Source organism: Diceros bicornis, chromosome 9 (genome assembly GCF_020826845.1).
Source record: "Diceros bicornis minor isolate mBicDic1 chromosome 9, mDicBic1.mat.cur, whole genome shotgun sequence".
Taxonomy (NCBI): domain Eukaryota; kingdom Metazoa; phylum Chordata; class Mammalia; order Perissodactyla; family Rhinocerotidae; genus Diceros; species Diceros bicornis.
The window spans coordinates 6493562-6513835 of record NC_080748.1 but is presented as its reverse complement, the minus strand read 5'-3'; the positions used below and the strand labels follow the sequence as shown (position 1 = coordinate 6513835).

Below are 20274 nucleotides of genomic sequence, written 5' to 3'. Positions count from 1 at the left end.
TTCAGCTTTCTACAAGGCTCTCACGTCCTCTCTCACTGTAGACAGTCCTGGAGCCTGACTTTGTCTCCCAAAATGACCAATCAAGGTATTTTTCTTAACAAAAGACCACCTCCTTCAGACTCATGCATGTATGAATATAAATATGTAAATGCTTTTAGCATTATACATACAACTTTATCTATATCTATATAATATTTTTAGATTTACGTAATTTTTAAATATCTTTATGACATATAATTTTTTGAATAAACCATTATCAGCCTAATTCTCCCCACCAATATGGGCAGAGAAATGCTTATACTCTTAGGAACATATCCAGAACATAATCCAGACCTGGGAATTATTGTTTTTTCCATCTTCAAAAATATGAATTTTAATGGGAGTTCTCAGCAAAGAAAAATTAGAAATACAGATTCAGTCAACGCTTTCATATTGTGACTCCTATAATGTACAAGATCTAGCTTAAACCAACAAAGATTTTTACCCTGGTAATGGAAGTGTTCACAGACCCTTGATTCACAGGTTCATTAACGCTCTCTTGTGGACATCAGCTTCGATTAGGTATTCAGCTGAAATTCTAGAGAGAAAAATTTCTCTAGAGAGAAATTCTGCGAGTGTGGAAGATTTTAGCAAGCCAGAAAAATATTTTTGAAAAGAAAACATACATTGAAACACCTGTATGGAACTTTCTTTTAATCTCAAGAGATGAACAAAATATTTATCTTTTACAAATATATGTGAATAGTCAATCAACTTGATAGAGAATAGGTGAATTCCCACTAAAATTTATTCCTTTTGGTACCACTTACAGGTCAAAGGTGATCCAGAATGTATTCTGTTTTATGTGTATTTTTATTTAAAGTAAGTGTTTAAACTGTATCTATCAAACTAACAGGCAGTAACCCAATATCTACTGCTCTTGGGAAAACAGAGATATTTTGATGCTTACAGCAGCTTTTTCTCATATTTTAAGAGACTACAGCGTGTCCAATAAATGTGTGCTGTGTGTAATACATTCCTCAGCACACACTATACACTATGAGGGTTAACAATGCAGCCTGTCAAGCAATATAAAATAATTTCACATGATTTTATCCAGAGAGAAATACAAATGTATCAAATTGCTTTTTAGAAAAATGAAAAAATAAAATAAAATAAAATAAACATGGCGATATGTTCTCAATATTCTCAAATGCCTAAAAAGAACCCTACTGGAAAACAAATCTCCAGCTCACAGGATTAGGACTCAAGAGTTACTGGACCTCTTAAGTTCATTCAGATAACTGACTACTCTATTTGAAAAAACAAAGCTGCAGCAAGAAGGGTCCCCTCAGCCTAGAGCTGACTAATAAACGTTGAAATTTCCCCATCTCAGCAGACTTCTTTCTCTAAAGGTCAGTAAGCAGACTGCTGGCTGTGAATGCAGACTGAGCAAGAGTTGGGCACTGAGGACCCAGCAGGATTTGCAGGCGCATGCTCACACCCAGATCTCCTTACCAAATACACTCACAGACATCGCAGCTGTGCCCTTACTTTTTTCTATTTCTTGAAGTTTTTGTTTGACTTTTGGAAACAAAAAGCAAACAGCTATGTTCTTGGACTTTGTGACATTCTTTGTGACTGAATACCTATAAAGAAATGAGTAAGTATCTTGTTTTACTCTGAAAGATCTTCATCAATCCCCCTCCCCTACACACACACACACACACGCACACACGGGATTTGCTTTTCTCTGCTCCCATATGAGTAACTCTAATCAATATGCTGCACTGCTCCATCTCTCCTGTTTTCCTGCTGAGGCTCAGTGCTCTTATGCGCCACCATTCCTGGCTACTCTCCTTGTCTCTTCCATTCTCTCTAACAGCTGGGCAGTCATCCAAGATCTTTGCCATTTTAGTGGCTCAAGGAGTCTACCAGATAGTGTTCAGACTAGAGGGATGACCTCACAAGGAATTTATTTTTCCTTTTGGGTCTAAATTGTGTGAGTTGGACACAGGACTGATGTATTTTCTTAGTCAAGCCAATGGAACTGGAGCAATTGAACCAGAGTGGAAGTCTCTGACAGCTTTCTATAGCTCCAGAGAAACTGCTCGGAAAAGAAAAATGTTTAAAGTTGAATTAGTCTTCATCTGAAAATGAGGCATGAATTCTACTCTGCACACCTACATTGAACATGCTGACACAACAAGTAAAACCTTAAATACACCAGAGTCAATAAATTCAAAGTTATGGTTTTCACAGCAACCGTTAACTCATGTGTTGGTAGCACCTTCCATTCCTGCAATAGGCGTTAAGTTTACCAGGCTAATGCAAATGCACAGTGTGGCCAAGTTAACTACTGAGTTCCCTGACTTTTCTTGATATCAAGGCAGTCATACCCATCCTTATATTTACCATTTAAATAGCACTTGTTAAACCACTCTCTATCCAAAGGAACTCCTCAATACGTATTACCTTCACCAAAAAGAAGTACAAGCTTACAAGGTCAACCTCTCCTGGGTAATCCAGAAACTCAATGATCCTACATCCTCCTTAGAAGCTCAAAATTCCCCAACTCACATACCCACATGGCTTCAGACTCCCACATGTGGGTTGAATTTTATTTCTCAGTAAACGTGGAAAAGCTGACGTACAAGTGGCATGTTAGGATATTTGAAGCAGTTAAGTTGACTTGTTTATAGATCTTTGAAGTTTTATGGACTTTCCAGGTGTCTTCTCAGGCACTGAATTGAGTTTCACCAGAAACACCAAATATCAGTATTAGGAAAGTTCACAATTTGTAGGCTGATATTTTAACTGCTTAGTAAATATTATAGCTTTTCGTCAGTATAGCTTTTTTTCATCAGTAGTAAATTGGTAACTAAGATTTTCAATGAGCTCTGAAGCTTCTTTATAAAAGAACACAATCTCAAACTTAGATATTGAGTTCTACCTGACTGGAGTAAAGAGATAGCACCTTTTCCAGTGTAAATAGCTTTTTCTTTTCCCCATGTAGTAGGTACAAAGTTATAAACTAAGTTTGGAATTCCTCCCTCCTAAGGCTTGGCTATATCCCAGGCCTATTTTACAGGTGGGTAATGATTATGTAGGGGAGGAAGACTATCCTCTACCCACTCCAGATCCTTTCTGGCCGGGCTATGAATTAAATTGACATGAGACAGAATGACAGGAGAAAAATCAAAAAAAAAATTATAACGTTTATATATGGGAGAGACCCAGAAAAAACTGGTTAACTCAACAAAATGGTGTAGGTTCTCATCTTAAATACTATCTTCAGCTAAAGACAAAGGAGGATGTTGGGGGTAGGGGGAGTCAGCTATAGGAGATTACCAGAAAAGCTCAGTAAACAAGACTAAGGTTAATATGCAGATTTAAGTCCTCGCCTTCTGCACTGATAAGGGGTTCTAGAGATAAGGTCATCTCCTCTTCTTCCTGGTACAGAGAGGGAGACATCTTTACAAATGGAGATTTCTCTTATAAATGTAAATGTCTCTTACAAAGGGTAACTTCTACTTTTACTTGGTTTTCAGAGCTTTGATAAGAATGGGTTTAGCAAGGACACTCCCAGTCTGTCCATACCCAGAGTTGTCCATGGTGATGGCCTGTCCTGGGGACAGGACTTCTATCTTAAATTATTTTAGGCAGTTAGTGGGGATGGGGGGAGGGGGGCCTCAAAATTTCTTTCTGAGTCTTCTGAGCCTTTATTGTCTTTAGCTCAAAATAATCTGCATACCAGAGTGGCACATCTTGGGGAGGCCTGCCCTGAACCCCATCAATCCCAAGGTACTAATGTATGTGACTGATCCCAGCAGGCTCATAGCCAGCACATACAGCATCTTTGAATGGAGTAGAAAAGGCACCCCACCAACAAACCAAGTAGAAAAAAGTCCCTGCTGGATATTCCAGTTTAATGTTCCTCCCTGATGGCACTGCCTCTTGCCGCGGCCCAAGGCTTGATGAATGCAGCCAGTAAACCTTGGGTTGATCCCCAAAGCCAGGCACTTTTGCACAGGGCATTACCTAAGCAGCCAAAGGCAGTGACACTGGTCATAGAAAAATAGCTCTGATCAAGCTACGTAGATGTTATAACATAGCTCAGTTTGGAATCAATCATGTCTAGGTACAATTGATTACTGTATCACCTGGATAACATTGCTCTATCTCTCTAAGCCTCAATCTCCTCATACATAAAATTGACATAATGACAACACCTCACAATTATGAGTTAATGTAGGCAAAGTCCGTAGCACAGTGGCTGGCACACACTGTGTTCAATTCCCTGTCATTTCTTGGAGCAACCCAGGTGTAGGAGACGGGGAGCTGAGGCTCTGCCTTCAAGTGTAGCCCCAACAAATGTGTGACCTTAAAAATCATATTGTTATACTTCAGTTTCTCAACCTTTACCTCATGGGAATAGTGAAGAAATCATAAGTGAAAATACTTGTAAAAAAAATTCTATACCATTTTGTTATCTTTGAAAGCAGTTATGTATATCTGAAGCTTTAAAGTGAGAATAGCAATAAATAGGATTAGAAAATGAGTTTACTCAAAGAGGGCAGGAGGGAACCAGGGTGGAAAGAAAATAGTAATTCTTCGGGAAGGAACAGCCTGGCTCATTTAGGCAAGGGCAGTGGTTTCTTAAGACAAGAATGGCACTGCTCAGGCAATTCACTGCAACTAGCAGACTAGATATCATGTCTGTTGACTACACTGGAGAGGAAGTTCTCATCAAAATAGCTGATAAATATCAATGAAAGCCCAGGTCTGTTTCAGGCTTGACTCTGTCAGGGTTTTTACAGGATTCATTCATGGCTGCTGTGAAGCATTCCCAATGAAAACAGCAAGACCTCAAAGCGTCACACATACAGTAAGGAATGCTCTAGAAACATGGCCATGATCTTTGGTTGGGACTAACATTTTACAACTGGCATCCTCATTTGAGAGTAGGAATGGTTAGAGGCCTCCAAAATTTCTGACTCGCAATAAAAGAGAATGAAAAAGGCCTAAATTGTCCCTTCTTTCTTGATATGATTTCATAGGGACTTTAAAAAAAGAGAAGACTCCTTTTGTTTGTTATTCCTGCCCTGATTCATTCCACAGACTTGAGACAATGCTACTTATCTTAGGCGTCTCCAATCAAATAGTGATTTTACAAAACACCTTTTCCTGTTTTTCTCTTCCACTCTGAGGTAGGAGGGGCCAGCTTGGAAATGGAATAAGAGAGGCTGGCTGCAGAGCCAAGACAGGGTCATTGACACAACCTAAATATCTTGTGCAATGTCACATGTTTATACAGCAGTATACACATCTAGTTGATGTCTCTGGGGGCCCAGATGAGTGATGAAGTCCCAATACTACCTTCTCTACCTTTCCCAGCCTGGAGGGGTCCAGTTAGAAATCTGTAGCTGCCTTACTGATAAAGTCTATTTTTATTAATTTAAAATGTCACTAAAAATAAATGAGATTCCTTTCTATATATCATTTTCAGCACTAGATTTATATCATTAAAATATTTCAGCATTTTACTGGCTGGATTTGGAAGACACCCTGTGTTTGGAACATACTCTATGTCAAGTTTTTTGCTTTCAACAAATTTTTATGAATAATTACACATGTCAAGCAGAGCAGTAAGCATCAGAGATGGAAAGAATAATAAGGATAACTATTGTTAAAAAAGTAACACTTTGGGGGCTATAGGTACAAAGACAGTGCAAGAATTTTTAGAAACAATTCTGTTCTCAGATGCTCACCATATTGGTTATAGAACTTAAAATGTAAAAAACTATATCACGATAAGTACTATAATAAAGGCAGAAGCGAAGTGCTGTGTGAGTCCCAAAGTAGAAAGCAATTAACTCCCCAGGGGTTCAGGCAGGACTTTACATTAGAAATGACATGTGACTAATATTCATTTTTGGGTACAGAAAAAAAATTATACACCATGACCAAGTGGGATTTATTCCAGGTATGGAAGGCTGGTTCAATATTCAAAAATCAATTAGTGTAATCCATCACATCGACAGACTAAAGAAGAAAAATTATATGATATATCAATAGATGCAGAAAAAGCCTTTAACAAAATCCAACACCCCTCCATAAAAAAATTTCTCAGCAGACTGGGGATAGAGGAGAACTTCCCTGACTTGGTAAAGAACATCTACAAAAGACTCAGCTAACACCATACTTAATTGTGAAGAAATGGATGTTTGCCCTTAAGATTGGGAACAAGACAAAGATGTTCCCTCTCTCTACTCCTATTCAACAGTGTACTGGAAGTTCTAGCTAGTGCAATAAGACAACAAAAGGAAATAAAAAGTATACAGGTTGGGAAGGAAAAAATAAATCTTTGTTCACAGAAGACATTATTATCTATGTAGAAAATCCCAAAGATTTGACAAAAATAATAATAATAGCTCCTAGATTATAGCAAGGTAATAGGATACAAAGTTGATACACAAAAGTAAATTGTTTTCCCATGTATCAGTAATGAACAATTGGAATTTGAAATTAAAAACACAATACCATTTACATTAGCACCAAAAAAACTGAAATGCTTAGATACAAATCTAACAAAATATATACAGGGTCTATATGCAGAAAACTACAAAAATTTCATGAAAGAAATTAAAGTTCTAAATAAACAGAAATATTCCACGTACAAGGATAGGAAGAATCAACATTGTCAAGATGTCAGTTCTCCCCACCTTGAGCTATCAATTTAACGCAATCTCAATCAAAATCCCAGCAAGCTATTTTGTGGAAATCAACAAGTTGACACTAAATTTTATATGGCAAAGAAAAGACTCAGAATAGCAAACAAAACACTGAAGAAGAGTAAAGTTGAAGAGTGGCACTACCCAACAGCAAGACTTACTATGAAGCTAAAATAAATAAGACAGTATGATACCGGCAACAGAATAAACACACAGATCAGTTTGCAAAGGAGCAACTGCAATTCAATGGCAAAAGGATTGTCTTTTCTGCAAATGGTGCTGAAACAATTGGACATCCATATGCCAAAAAAAATCTATATCTATACACAGACTTACATCTTTAACAAAAATTAACTCAAAATCAATCATAGACCCAAATGTAAAATGCAAAACTATAAGACTGCCAGAAGATAGCATAGGAGAAAACCTAGGTAATGAGTTTTTAGATGTACCAAAAGCATGGACCATGACAGAAAAAAATAGATAAGTTGAACTTTATTAAAATGAAATCTGCTCTGCAAAAGACACTGTTAAAAGAATAAAAAGACAAGTCACTAACTGGGAGAAGACATTTGTAAAACACATATCTGATAAAAGATTTGTATCCAAAATATACAGTGAACTCTTAAAACTTGACAATAAGAAAACAAACAATCCAATTAAAGACTGGGCAAAAGATTTGAACAACCACCTCACCAGGGAAGATATACAAATGCCAAATAAGCATATGAAAAGATCCTCAATATCATTTGTCAGTAGGGAATTGGAATAAAACAATAATGAGATACCACTACACACCTATTAGAGTGGCTATAAGATAAAAAATCGACAATACCAAATGCTGACAAGAAAGCAGAGCAACAGTAACTCTCATTCACTGCTGGTGTGAGTGCAAAATGGTACAGCCACTTTGGAAGACAGTTTAGCAGTTTCTTACAAAGCTAAATATAGTCTTACTACACAATAAAGCAATCACATAGCTAGGTATTTACCCAATTGAGTTGAAAACTTATGCCCACACAAAAAAATGAAAAAGAAAAGAAAAAAAAAAAACCCTTGCACATGAATATGTATGACATTTTATTCATAACTGACAAAAACTGGAAGCAATCAAGATGTCCTTCAGTAAGTGAATGGATAAAAAAATTGTGGTACATCTACACAGTGGAATATTATTCATTGATAAAAAGAAAATAGCTATCAAGCTGTGAGAAGACATGGAGAAACCTTAACTGCGTATTGGTAAGTGAAAGAAGCCAGTCTTAAATATTGCATACTATGTGATTCCAATTAGATAACATTCTGGAAAAGACAAAAACTATAGAAAGAGTAAAGAGGTCAGTGATTGTCAGGAGAGGGGGACGGGAGGAGTAGGTGAAGCACAGGGCATTTTTAGGGCAGTGAAACTATTCTGTATGATACTATAATGGCAAGTATATGACATTAGGCATTTGTCAAAACCCACAGAACTTTACAACACAAAGAGTGAACCTTATTACTTGCAAATTTAAAAAATCATCTAGAAGGTTGGGGGATTCAAGGAAAGACTGCAGACTGACAAGAGAATCCAACTATATCACAGATATATAAAACAATCTCAGGGAAGCAGCTGGGGGAAAAGGTTCTGACCTAAGTAATTCTGGAAATAATGGAACCTGTAGGACTAAAGGCAAAGGGAGCTGCACATAAGCATTACACTCTAGTTAGTGAAGTTGCCCCCCATGGGGCAAGGGGTTAACAGTTATGATGCTGCTATCCGTGTATGCTGAAATTGAACAGTTAAGTAAATGAATGGCAGAGAGCGGGAATCTTTGCTGTTGCTGTGAGAACTTACAGGCAAGCATGGGAGAAGGCTATGGTAATGGATTAGACTTGGAGACATCAGTATGAACTCATCTCTGCCTTGATATTGCAACAGATGGTTACAGACGGAAATATTTACACATACAGGTTAGCATACACACATATATTTCTTTGCTCTGTTACCTGAGATCATCTAAAAGAAATGACATCCTAGTAGCAAGAAGCATACCTAGTGCCCAAATCTTGGTTTCTAATACTGTTTTTCATTAAAAGGAACCAGGGCTCCTTGGAGAAATGGTTGATTCTACAACTGGAGCATGAAATACAAAGGTGAGCCAGAGGCATCTTACAGTGCCAGAAAGTAAGGCAGTGCTCAAAAAATAGAAAAATAAAAACAAAAAACCCTACATTGATGGGGATATGTCAAAGGCGCACAGAGGCCAACAGTAAGAGCTCCCAATGACCAAAGCTGGAACAGTTTAACGAACAAAATAAATAAATTAGTATTGAACCATAACTCAGAGAATAAAATAAATATCCTTCAGTTCATACTGATATAAACAATGAATGAATGAATGAACAAATGGAGGAGAAGAGACAAATATCCTTTGCAGAAGAATTCCAAATACATTATGCATTTACTTCACCCTAAAAGAGAGGGAATATAATTTCCCACTCTTCAAGAGTGTGCTGTGCACAGTGATTTCTTTCCAGTGAGTACAGTACAGAAAGGGGGGATAAAAGAGTGACTTTACAGTGGAGAAACCTGACGAACACTCTTCAATCAAGTGAGCAAGGTCAACATCAACATTCATAAATCATGTGGACAGTATGTACTCTTGATATGATGTGATGAAAATGGATCTTTATCCCTGTGATCTTCCTCCCAAAAACACAGAGTCTAGTCTAAACATGAGAAAAATATCAAACAAATTCTAGTAGAGGGGCATCCTATAATATACCTGACTATCACTTCTCAAAACTGTCAAAGTCCTCAAAAATGAGGAAAGTCTGAGGAATGTTACAGCCAAGCAGAACTTAAGGAAACATCATAACTAAATGTATTATAGTATTCTGGATGGGATCCTGAAACAGAAAAAAGACATCAGATGAAATCTAAAGAAATCTAAATAAACTATGGACTTCAGTTAATAATAATATACATCATTATTGTATTATTCAAATATTGGTTCTTTAATTTTAACAAGTCTATCATACTAATATAAAATGTTATTAATAGGATAAACTACATATGGAGGGTGGGTATACGGGAACTCTCTGAAGTATTTGTTCAATTTTTCTATAATATCTAAAACTGTTCTAAAAATAAAGTTATTAATAAAAAAGCAATACCATTAACTATAGTTTCAAAATATGTTTATAATTTTATATTTATATAAATATATTTATATAGAAAAATACGAAATGCTTAGGAACGAATTTGACAAAAGATCTGCAAGACCTGCTCACTAAGAACTACACAATATTGATGAGAGAAATTAAAGACCTAAATAGAGAAATACCATTTTCAAGGTTTTTAAGACCCAATTCTTAAGATCAAATCTCCTGCAAATTGATCCCTAGATTCAAGGCTATTCCAATCAAAATTTCAGCAGGATTTTGTAGAAAATGTCAAGCTGATTCTAAAATTTATATGTCATAGTGGCCCCATGGCCACTATGGCTTAGTGGTTAAGTGCACGCGCTCTGCTACTGGCAGCCCAGGTTTGGATCCCTGGCGCGCACTGACACATCGCTTCTCTGGCAATGCTGAGGCAGCATCCCACATACAGCAACTAGAAGGGTGTGCAACTATGACATACAACTATCTACTGGGGCTTTGGGGAGAGAAAGGGAAAAAAAAGGAGGAGGATTGGCAATAGATGTTAGCTCAAGGCTGGTCTTCCTCAGCAAAAAGAGGAGGATTGGCATGGATTTTAGCTCAAGGATGATCTTCCTCACACACAAAAAAAGGTAAATAAATAAAATAAGTAATAAAATAAAATAAAATAAAATTTATATGAAAATGCAAGTAATCTATCATAGTCAAAACTACTTGGAAAAGAACAAAGTTGGAGTTCTTACACTATGTGATGTCAAGACTTATTTTATCTCCATGTACTATATAAATGCTTATTATCAAGACAAAGTGGTCCTCCACACAGGTAGGCAGATATATCAATGACAATGTACACAAAGTCCAGAAGTAGATTCCCACATACATGATCAATTAATATTCAATAAATGTCTCAAAGTAATTCAATAAGGAAAGATGGTCTTTTCAACAAATTGTGCTGAAAAGTGGATAGCCATATGCAAAGAAAAAAAAACCTTAACCCTTACCTTGCAACATATACAAATGAATTCTAGACCAAATGTAAAGGCTAAAACTGCAAATCTTCTAGAAGAAAATATAAGAGGAAAATCTTAGTGTCCTTTGGCTTAAGATTTCTTAAATAGGACCAAAAAATACTATAAAATAAAAATCCATAAATTGGATTTCATCCAAATTAAATACTTTTATTCTTCCAAAGACATTGTTAAGAATATGAAGAAACAAGCTACAGACTGGGTGAAAATATTTGCAAGCCTATAACTGACAAGGGACTTATATAAAGAATATTTTAAAAACACTTATACTTAATAATGAGAAGACAAACAACTTAATTAAAAAAATGGCAAAAAATACTTAGACACTTCACCAAAAAGATATATGGATGGCAAAAAAAGCATACAAAAAGATGCTCAACATCATTAGTCACTAGGGAAATGCTAATTAAGCCACAAGATGTCATTAGATGTCAACTAGAACTGATAAAATTTAAGAGTGTCTACTCGAAGTGCCAGTGAGGCTGCAGAGCAACTGAAACTCGCATACACTGCCGAAGACAATCTGGCAGTTTCCTGATAAGTGAAGCATACTTCTATATCTGACACAGTCATTCAACTCCTAGGTATTTCTCCACGAGAAATGAAAGCATATGTCCACACACTGGAATGCCCTTCTCTCAGATATCTGCATGGCTAACTCATCCCCTCCTCCGAGTCCTTGCTCCAATGTTATCATCTCAAATGAGTCCTATTCCTACTTATATCTGTAACCCACCTCCAGCCCCTCAACCTGCTTTATGTTTTCCCCTTTTTCTATACTACTTATCGCCTGCAACAAACTATACGGGTTATTTATCTATTTTCCTTCTTGGCAGTCTCCCATCATTAAAATATGAACATAAGCATCTTGACTATTTTGCTTGTCAGTGCATCCCTCAGGACTCAAACAAGTGCTTGGCACAAACAAAGCATTTGATTAATATTTGCTGAATGAATAAATGAAATATCAGTGCCCCACATATACTCTAATACATAAAAGGATGGTCTGTGGAGTCAAAATCTTGAGTCAAGCCCTCCTCTATCAAGGTATTTGTCAAAGTATTTAAGTCTCTCAGTACTTCAGTTTCCTCATCTGTAAAATAGGGATGATTATTGTACCTGCCTTGTAGAGTTATTGTGAGGGTTAAAAGAGTTAAATTTAAAGTAATTAAAATTCTGGCTGGAACACAGTAAGCAGTCAATAAATGTTGGCTATTTCCTCTTCCGTTCCTCTCAACAGCTATTTAAAGCACCGTGTCTGTCCTCAAGCCTACCTCCTCCACAGTCTCAATGGATGAACTTGCCCCTGCCTAACAGAAACAAACACAGCGTATCAAGCAAGAACTCTTTCCTCCTTCCATTAAAATGAATTTATGCATGCACTGGTCTTTCCTCATTCTCTTTTGTCTCAGTGGAGAAAGTAACCCTTCTTTCCAGGGCCCCTGCCGTCACTCATGCTCTGCAACCTGTCCCTTCCCACCTCCCCAAAGGGCAGTGCTCCATCCCTCATTTCTACTTTATCTTCCATCTATCTACTTCTACTGGCTTTCTTTCTCAACACACACACACACACACACCCTCACACACACACTCACACAGTGTTCTCCCACATTTGCTCTAAAAATAAAAAACTACTTTCTTCAAATTCAAATTCTTTTCTAAATTCTATTTTCTCTTTCTCTCCCTTTTTCACAATAAAGCTTCTTAACACTGTAGAGTGTACCGGAGATCTAGCCTTCCTCTCTTCCCATGTTCTTTTCAACTTACTACATGCTGGCACTCCTTCCACAACTCCAATGAAATTGCTCTCACCAAGGTCACTAATGGCCCCCATGTTTCCCAACCCAATGGTCGGCTTCCTCTTCTCTAACTTGATACATTTGCATCTGTGACAGTGTAAATCACTCTGTTGTTCACCTTCTGTAACGCCAACCTTTCCGGATTCTCTTCTGAGCTCCATGACTTGTCCCTATAGACTACGTCACTGATTTGTCATCTTCCTTCCTTAAATGGCCATTATTCCCCAGGTCTTTGCCTTTGGCTCTTCTCACTTGACACCTGATTCTTCATCTGAACACACTGCACCACTTATCATCTCCTGCATTTTGGTTCCTTACATCTGGAAGAAAAGCTCCGACTTCCATTAGACATCAGTCCTTAAATTAATCTAATAGAAAATTCATTAGGTCCCAAACTGGACCTGTTATAAAAGTATTTTCCTCTTTCCGTGTTCTATATCTCATTGAATGTTACTACCATCCACCCACTTGCCCATGGCAGAAATTTGGCAGGTATCCCAGAGTCTTTTTTCTCATTTAACCCTCAGGTCAAGTTACCAAGTCTTGCAGATTCTACCTCCTTAATATCCACTCACATCCATGCCGTTCTCTCTATCCCCAAAGCCATTACCTTAATCCAGGCCCTCATCACTTCTTGCCTGGATTACTGCAACTGCCTTCTCACTGCTCTCACTGCTGCAAGCCTGGCACAGGTCCAATTTCTACTTCACACAGTTGCCACTATGTTCTTTCTAAAATACAGATCTGATCATGTTATTTTCCTGCTTAAATTCTTTCAGTGACTCTCCATAGCTTCCAGGATAAAGTTGAGACTCTTTAGCTTAACACACAAGATACCTCCTGATGTGATGCCTGCATATGTTCTAGCTTCATCTCTCCTCATTAATCCTCACAGACTCTGTGCTCTCAGCACTACGCTGCTCACTGTTCACTGAATGTGGCATGCTAGTTCACTCCTCATGCCTTCACAAACAGGGGAATGGAACACCCTTCCCCCTCCTCCTGGCTGACTGCTTCTCATCTTTGAGGGATGATCTCAACACCTCTGTCACTATGAAGTCATCCCTGATCCACTAAGGAATAGTTAGATGTCCCCATACTTATTTTGAACATCTCTTTCATAAGCACTACTATGTGCTGATCTCAAATATATACCATTCGTTGTTTATATGCCTTTCAAACACTATCACATTTAATTCTTACAATGGCACTTTGAGACTGTAATGTTATTATCCTCTTTTTATGATGAATAAATTGAAGTTTTGAGAAGTTCTGTAACTTGTCTATGTTCATACAGCTTAAAAGTGACAAAACCCAAACTTTCCTTCTCCAAAGCCTGCTCCTAAAAATGTTGCTAAAGCTGCTTTATCATTGAATATGTTAATGGTTGGCTTAGCTGTTTATTTCTACCACAAGATCTGGCACATAGCAGGCTATTGATAAGCAAATTAATGAATACTTTTGATTTTAGAAATATTGACCTTGAGGCACTTACAAGGCCTCCAGGTTGACGTTGTATATAAGGCTTTGGAGCTCCAGCAGAAAATCTAAGCTAAAAGTGGAGAACTGAGACCCCTCAGTGGGAGCTGAGGCCATGGCAGGGACCGTGGCATCACCACAGAACATAGGATTGAGTGAGAACCAACAAGAGCCAAGGTATCACCTTGGAGAAAAACAACACTAAGGGAATTCAAGAGAGGCGGAAGCTGAAACAGAGAGAAACATGGGGATGGGGATAGGAAGCTCCAGAGAGACAACCCTAATAATATCTCTATTGTTAATAGTGTGAAACTATAACGGGAAGGCTGAAGAGGAAGCAGGCTCATTCCCACTCTGTTCTTGGCCCTTGACCGCCTGGCCCAGGTTAGCCCACTGAGTCTGAACAGTCTCAATCAGTCACAGCATGACCCATCCTTTCCTCCCAGGAGAACCCCTCACTGCTCCCCTGGGAAAGGATGTATTCAACACCCTCTACAGTAGAGGGAGGACACAGGTATAATCTTGCCTTCCTAATCGTCAGAGACCCCATTGAGGTAGACAGATAATTCATAAAGTTATTTACATTTAAACATTGAGAAAATAACATAAAAAATATTTAGATCATACACTCAGGGTCATATGAAAGATCAGGATGCCAGTTTCTTGCCCACATTTTTTTTTCAACTTTCTTTCTTGAAAGGTGAAGGCACGTTTGGCTTAACATAATAGAGATCAGCTTTAATATTTTTTCCTTCAAGTAGGATCACCGCAGAAGACTTCTGCCACATTCTGAAAAATACATTGCCTTCTTCAGCCTTCTCCTCAACAGTTTTCTCTGTCTCATTCTCGCTCTCTCAAACACGTGAGTTGTTTACGCCCAAATGTTCGGGCCCCACGTGCGCTCTCTGGCAGAAAGCTGTACTTTTGTGGAAAATTTTACCCCTTCTTGCACGTCCCTCCTTTGACATACAAAATGTTATTCTCTCTGAAGTGCTTGGGAGGGGTAATCCTGGGAGTGTGAGTCACCCTCCAGGGGAACATCTTACAAGGTTTGGAAGTCCAACTTGCCCAAGAGGAGAGAGACTTTCTTCTTATATGTTACAGTTTTCTCACACACTGTTCTTATTTTAATTAGGTGATGGAAGGTCAATAGCAAAGGAATCTTTCCAGCCTTTAAAAAAATGAAAAAGTGCACAAGCTTCAGAAACTAAGAATACGAGATGAAAAGCCTTTCCAATGCCATGCGGCTCTCTGCCAGCGCTCGCCAGTTGTCCCTGAGGGCCAAGGAGCCCTGTGGACGGCTCGTACCCAGCAGCCGACTCAGCCAGCCACCAGACTGCAGGATATCTTCCTAAATTTAGTGCCAGATTTCCCCGCACTGCTTCAATTTGTCCTGAATCACCTCCCGCTGTCTTTGCCAGACTGAGCAATGCGGCAGAGCCATGGACATCCAAGGCTTTCAATGAGGCAGGCACTGTGGAGGATGCAGTCTTATTCCAGCTTCGAATTCATGTGACTTTTGCTTTTTTTGCTGAGAGAGAGAGAGAAGAGACAGAGAAAGAAAGAAGTCCAGTCATGTGGCCTATTTTCTTTCTCAGCCCTGGCTCTTGCATATTGGTTTGATGTGAGTGTTTTGTTTCTTTTTTTTTTTTTTCAAATCTAGGACTCATCAAATGTGACAGCCTGACAGTCCTGGAGACGAGGATTCGTGTTCAGGTGTGGCCCAGGACAGGCCTCGCTGCGCTTCTGCAGGAATGCACAGGTGCACAACGGCAGTTTGGATAGAGCCGCGCTGGGGATGAGGTCTCTGCGCAGCATCGCCTGCCCTCTGAGGTCATGGCAGGGAAGGGCACCGGCACAGACTCGGAGTCGGTGAGGAGAGGTGCTCCTTCAGAAGCCAGGTGTATTGCTTATTCTTTCAAGGACAATTATTTTAACAATATTCTCACTGGTCAATGTTCATTTATTTCCCTTATCTGACTTGATTGCAGTGTTCCTCAAACTGCAGGATCCAAAGGGTGCCTTACAAAGCTCCTAAACCGCTCGGCCCTGCCGAACTGCTGTGTAGCAGCCACGTTCCTCACAGCTGTTATCAACGCCCGACCGACCGACCCCTGCCCACCCTGACTTCATCTAGAAGTTCCCCTTTCGATGTTCTAGTTACTGCTTTAAAATAAAAGACAACCACAAGAATTTATTATTCTATGATGTGACTTATACACACACACCTGTTGGCTCTATCGACCTAAGCACCTTGCTAATGGGACTAAGGTCACAAATCCAATCCAGGTGTCCCCAAACAATGCAATGATGCCCACAGGCCCAGCTTGTCTGTACCTTTAACCCCATGAAGACCCTTGGTGTAAGAGCCTTACTCATCTTAGTATCCCTCTCAATTTCTCAGGGAGTATTTGTTGACTTGAATCTAACCATCTGAGAGTAAGGATGACTCAGCAGAGATGCATCTTGAGTCCTGGAAAGAACAGCCCAAATCCATTCCCCGCTGAAAATGGGTCCAGCATATCCTCTGGGCTGCACTCACCACAGTGGCTCAGATGCTGTACCTTCTTTTCATTTTCGCTACTAAAGCCACAGTTTGGGGCTGATACTCCTAGGACAATGGCAATTGCTACAAAAGGGGTCATAACTATGATTACCATCTCTCCCCTGAATAAGATGACTTCTACTGGCCTCCGCGAGCAGTTAACCCTAAGAACATTAGCCATGAATCTGGGCCATGTGTTGCATCTGTTTCATTGCCTTCCAAAGGGCAATGAAGCCTTTCATTGTCTGTCCTGTCATCAGGACAGTCAGGAGAGCAAGATCAGGTTCCTTTTTTCAGCAATGGCAAATGGAAGATGGATGGAGAGGAGGAGAAAAATGGTTTCATGTAGTCGCACAAGCTCAAAGAAACAAATAACTCCTCTTATCAATCTGGTCTCAAAACCACCACTTCTAAGAAGTTCAGGGAAACCACTTCTAATGAACCGTAGACGATAAACATGGATCCAGGCTCCACCATGAAAGCTGACCAGTGATCTTCTGTGCCAACTGGTGTGAAAATCTGTCAACAGACTTAAAAATGTCTGTGAGACAGAAAACTAACTCTTCTAAGGCAAAAATAGCAGGGACAGTAAAGAACAGCCTTTCAGAAAACAAAAACGGCAAACATCACTGGATGGCAATAAAGCGCTAGAAATTTTCCTTCTGGGAGTCATGGCCCAACAGTTTGGTTCTCAGGTCATTAGCACTTGGGGTCGAACGGGAGGGGAGAAGGGCTATTAATCTTAAATTCTTACTTCAGCTGAAAAGTAAACCAAGTAAAATTGTGTGCAAAGCCATTTCTTGCCTTTTCTCTTTACCACCTTTTCTCACTATTAGCACTTCTTTTCCCTTCTAGGCTCCCTCTGCCTCCAAGTCAGGCAATTCTGACCATGCTTTTTTGTTCCTGTTGGGTGGAGAGTTGTGGTGACATGTGAGAAGAGCAGTTCCAAGAATTCTGAAGGCATTGCTGTGAAAGAAATCTTGCAGCATTGTAAAGATATGAAACTCTTCAAAGTACTCAAAAGTTTTCCAATTTCTGAATTTTCACAGCTCACCTTCCCCTCATAGATACACTCTGGTACCACACACAATGCACAAGTTCTTGAAAACTTACAAGTAAATCCAAAATCAATGCACATGAGCATTTTTTAAATGCATCAGGATAAGATTCATCTAGCAAATATTTCTAATTGGAAAGCTTGTGCTCAGAACTGTGCTAGGGTACCGATGATACAGCCGTGAACCAGAGACATGTTCCCACCCTTATAAAGATTTGAGTCCTGCAGGAAAGACAGACAGGGAACAGTAATTCTCGAATGGAGTGAGAAGAATTACAAAAGGGAAATGCGTGGTGCTGTGCAGGCTTTTGACAGTGGAAGCAAACCTGCAGCATCAAGAATGGCTTCCCTGGGAAAGAGAGACGTCTGCATTGAGGTGTATGGAGTGAACTCAGGAAGAAGTGGAAGGAAGGGGTTCTAGGCAGAGGGACTAGCATGTGTGGTGACTCTGAGCCAAAAAAAGGAGTCTAGAACCACCAGAAAGGCTGCCTGTTGGAGGACAAGGAGGAGAGTATTGTTGAATGAGGGCAGGGATGGGCAGCGGTCAGGTCTCAGGGTCCCTTAAGCCATGTCTAAGTTTGGACACTGGGACATCTATAAGTTTGCTATTGTGACTGATTGTGATAAACAAAACTGACTCCATGTAAAGTGGGATTTTTATATCCAAGAATCATAGAATCTTAGAGTTGAAAGGTACTTTAAGAAATATCTAATCCAAATGTCCATGGATTAATTGGTGCAGAAATTCCTTCCTTGAACATGCCCCACAGTGTTTTAGAACTCATCACTTGTTTATGAGTAACTCAAATCGTTAGAAATTTATTTCAACCCAAACCTACTTCCTTGAAACTTCCACCGTATTTGTGCCCTCTGGAGCTTCGCAGAATCAGTCTAATCCTTCTCCCATCTAACAGCTTCTCAAAGGTTTAAAGACAGCCCTCTTGTCCCTATTACATCTTCTCTCCCCAGGCTAACAATGCCTGATTCTCCAACCGCTCTCCATGTTACATGATTCCAGACCCCTCACCATCCTACTTATGCTTCTCGGGATGGGCCCTCGTTTGCAAGAAAAAATAAATCACATTTTCTTTTGAAAATGAATCTAAATACGTAAACTGAGTTATTAACCTATTTTGCTTATAGTATATAGTTTCATGGCCTTAGAATACTAACCCTGGCACAGCTGGCTTTCAGGAACAACAGAATGTCTGTAGTTGTAGGGGATCTTCAGGGGCTTGTTACTGTGTCCTGCAAAATAAGCATTTGATAAATGTCGTTAGTAAACTGAATGGTCTTTCTGTATTTATTCCTGAGTAAATGACATAGTTTAGCAGAGTTTACAAAATCTGAGTTTGTGTAATGACATGCAAATTTCAGGAAAACTGGTGTGAACACACCTGCTGACCTCTGAGACCAGAAGTACCTGAGTCTTCCACAGCTGGCCTGCAATGAGGGGAAACAGCAACCTCAGACAAAACACATCCTTGCAGAAATGACCAGTGTTGTCCATTCACCTCCATCACAAAACGCTATTAAATCCTGCCAGCCCCACCCACCAGGAGTCACCCCAAGGCTGAGGTTTTCTGGTCATCTGTGTAACTCTTGGATCACAGCACTTCATTATGGGGCAAATTGTGGGGAGGCTTTTGAGGGATTTTTGTCTCATTATATTCTCCATTTCACTCTAAAATTTGCCTTAAAATTGCCACCAGACAACATGCTTATCATGATAAAAAATAATATGCTATTAACTTTTCACAGCCTAATGGAAAAGACATATAATGTAAGCAAATAACTATGATCCCCCACAATGGGATGCACATATGATGTAAATTAGTCAATAACTATGATCCCCCACGATGGGATGCACATATGATGTAAGTAAGTCAACAACTGTGATCTCCCACAATGGGATGCACATATGATGTAAGTCGACAACTGTGATCCCCCACGATGGGATGCACATATGATGTAAGTCAGTCAACAACTGTGATCCTCCACAATGGGATGCACATATGATGTAAGTCAGTCAACAACTGTGATCCCCCACAATGGGATGCACATATGATGTAAGTCAGTCAACAACTGTGATCCCCCACAATGGGATGCACATATGATGTAAGTAAGTCAACAACTGTGATCCCCCACAATGGGATGCACATATGATGTAAGTCAACAACTGTGATCCCCCACAATGGGATGCACATATGATATAAGTAAGTCAACAACTGTGATCTCCCACAATGGGATGCACATATGATGTAAGTCCATAACTGTGATCCTCCACAATGGGATTCACATATGACAGGATGATGCAGGCTGAAGAATGAGTCCAAAATACTTCCCAGTTTCTGTAATAACACCAAGAACAAGCAAAAATAACCAAGCTTCTCACTCCAGGAAAATAAGATAGTAACCAAGTAAAATAGCTAATAACTTGCACATGCAGATTGCATCAAGACTCTCACTTCACTGTAGCATCACTCCAAAGCTCAGAGGTCATCAGTGC

General features: G+C 39.3%; 1 long non-coding RNA gene across 1 annotated transcript in view; it reads right to left on the bottom strand.

Moving 5' to 3' along the window:
- LOC131410072 (uncharacterized) overlaps window positions 1–19009 on the bottom strand; it is a 45223-nt gene extending 26214 nt beyond the window's left edge. Inside the window, exon 1 of the long non-coding RNA XR_009221156.1 lies at window positions 18939–19009. This is a non-coding gene — a long non-coding RNA (uncharacterized LOC131410072). The remainder of the gene's footprint in view (window positions 1–18938) is intronic.
- Between the last annotated feature and the right edge of the window lie 1265 nt (window positions 19010–20274).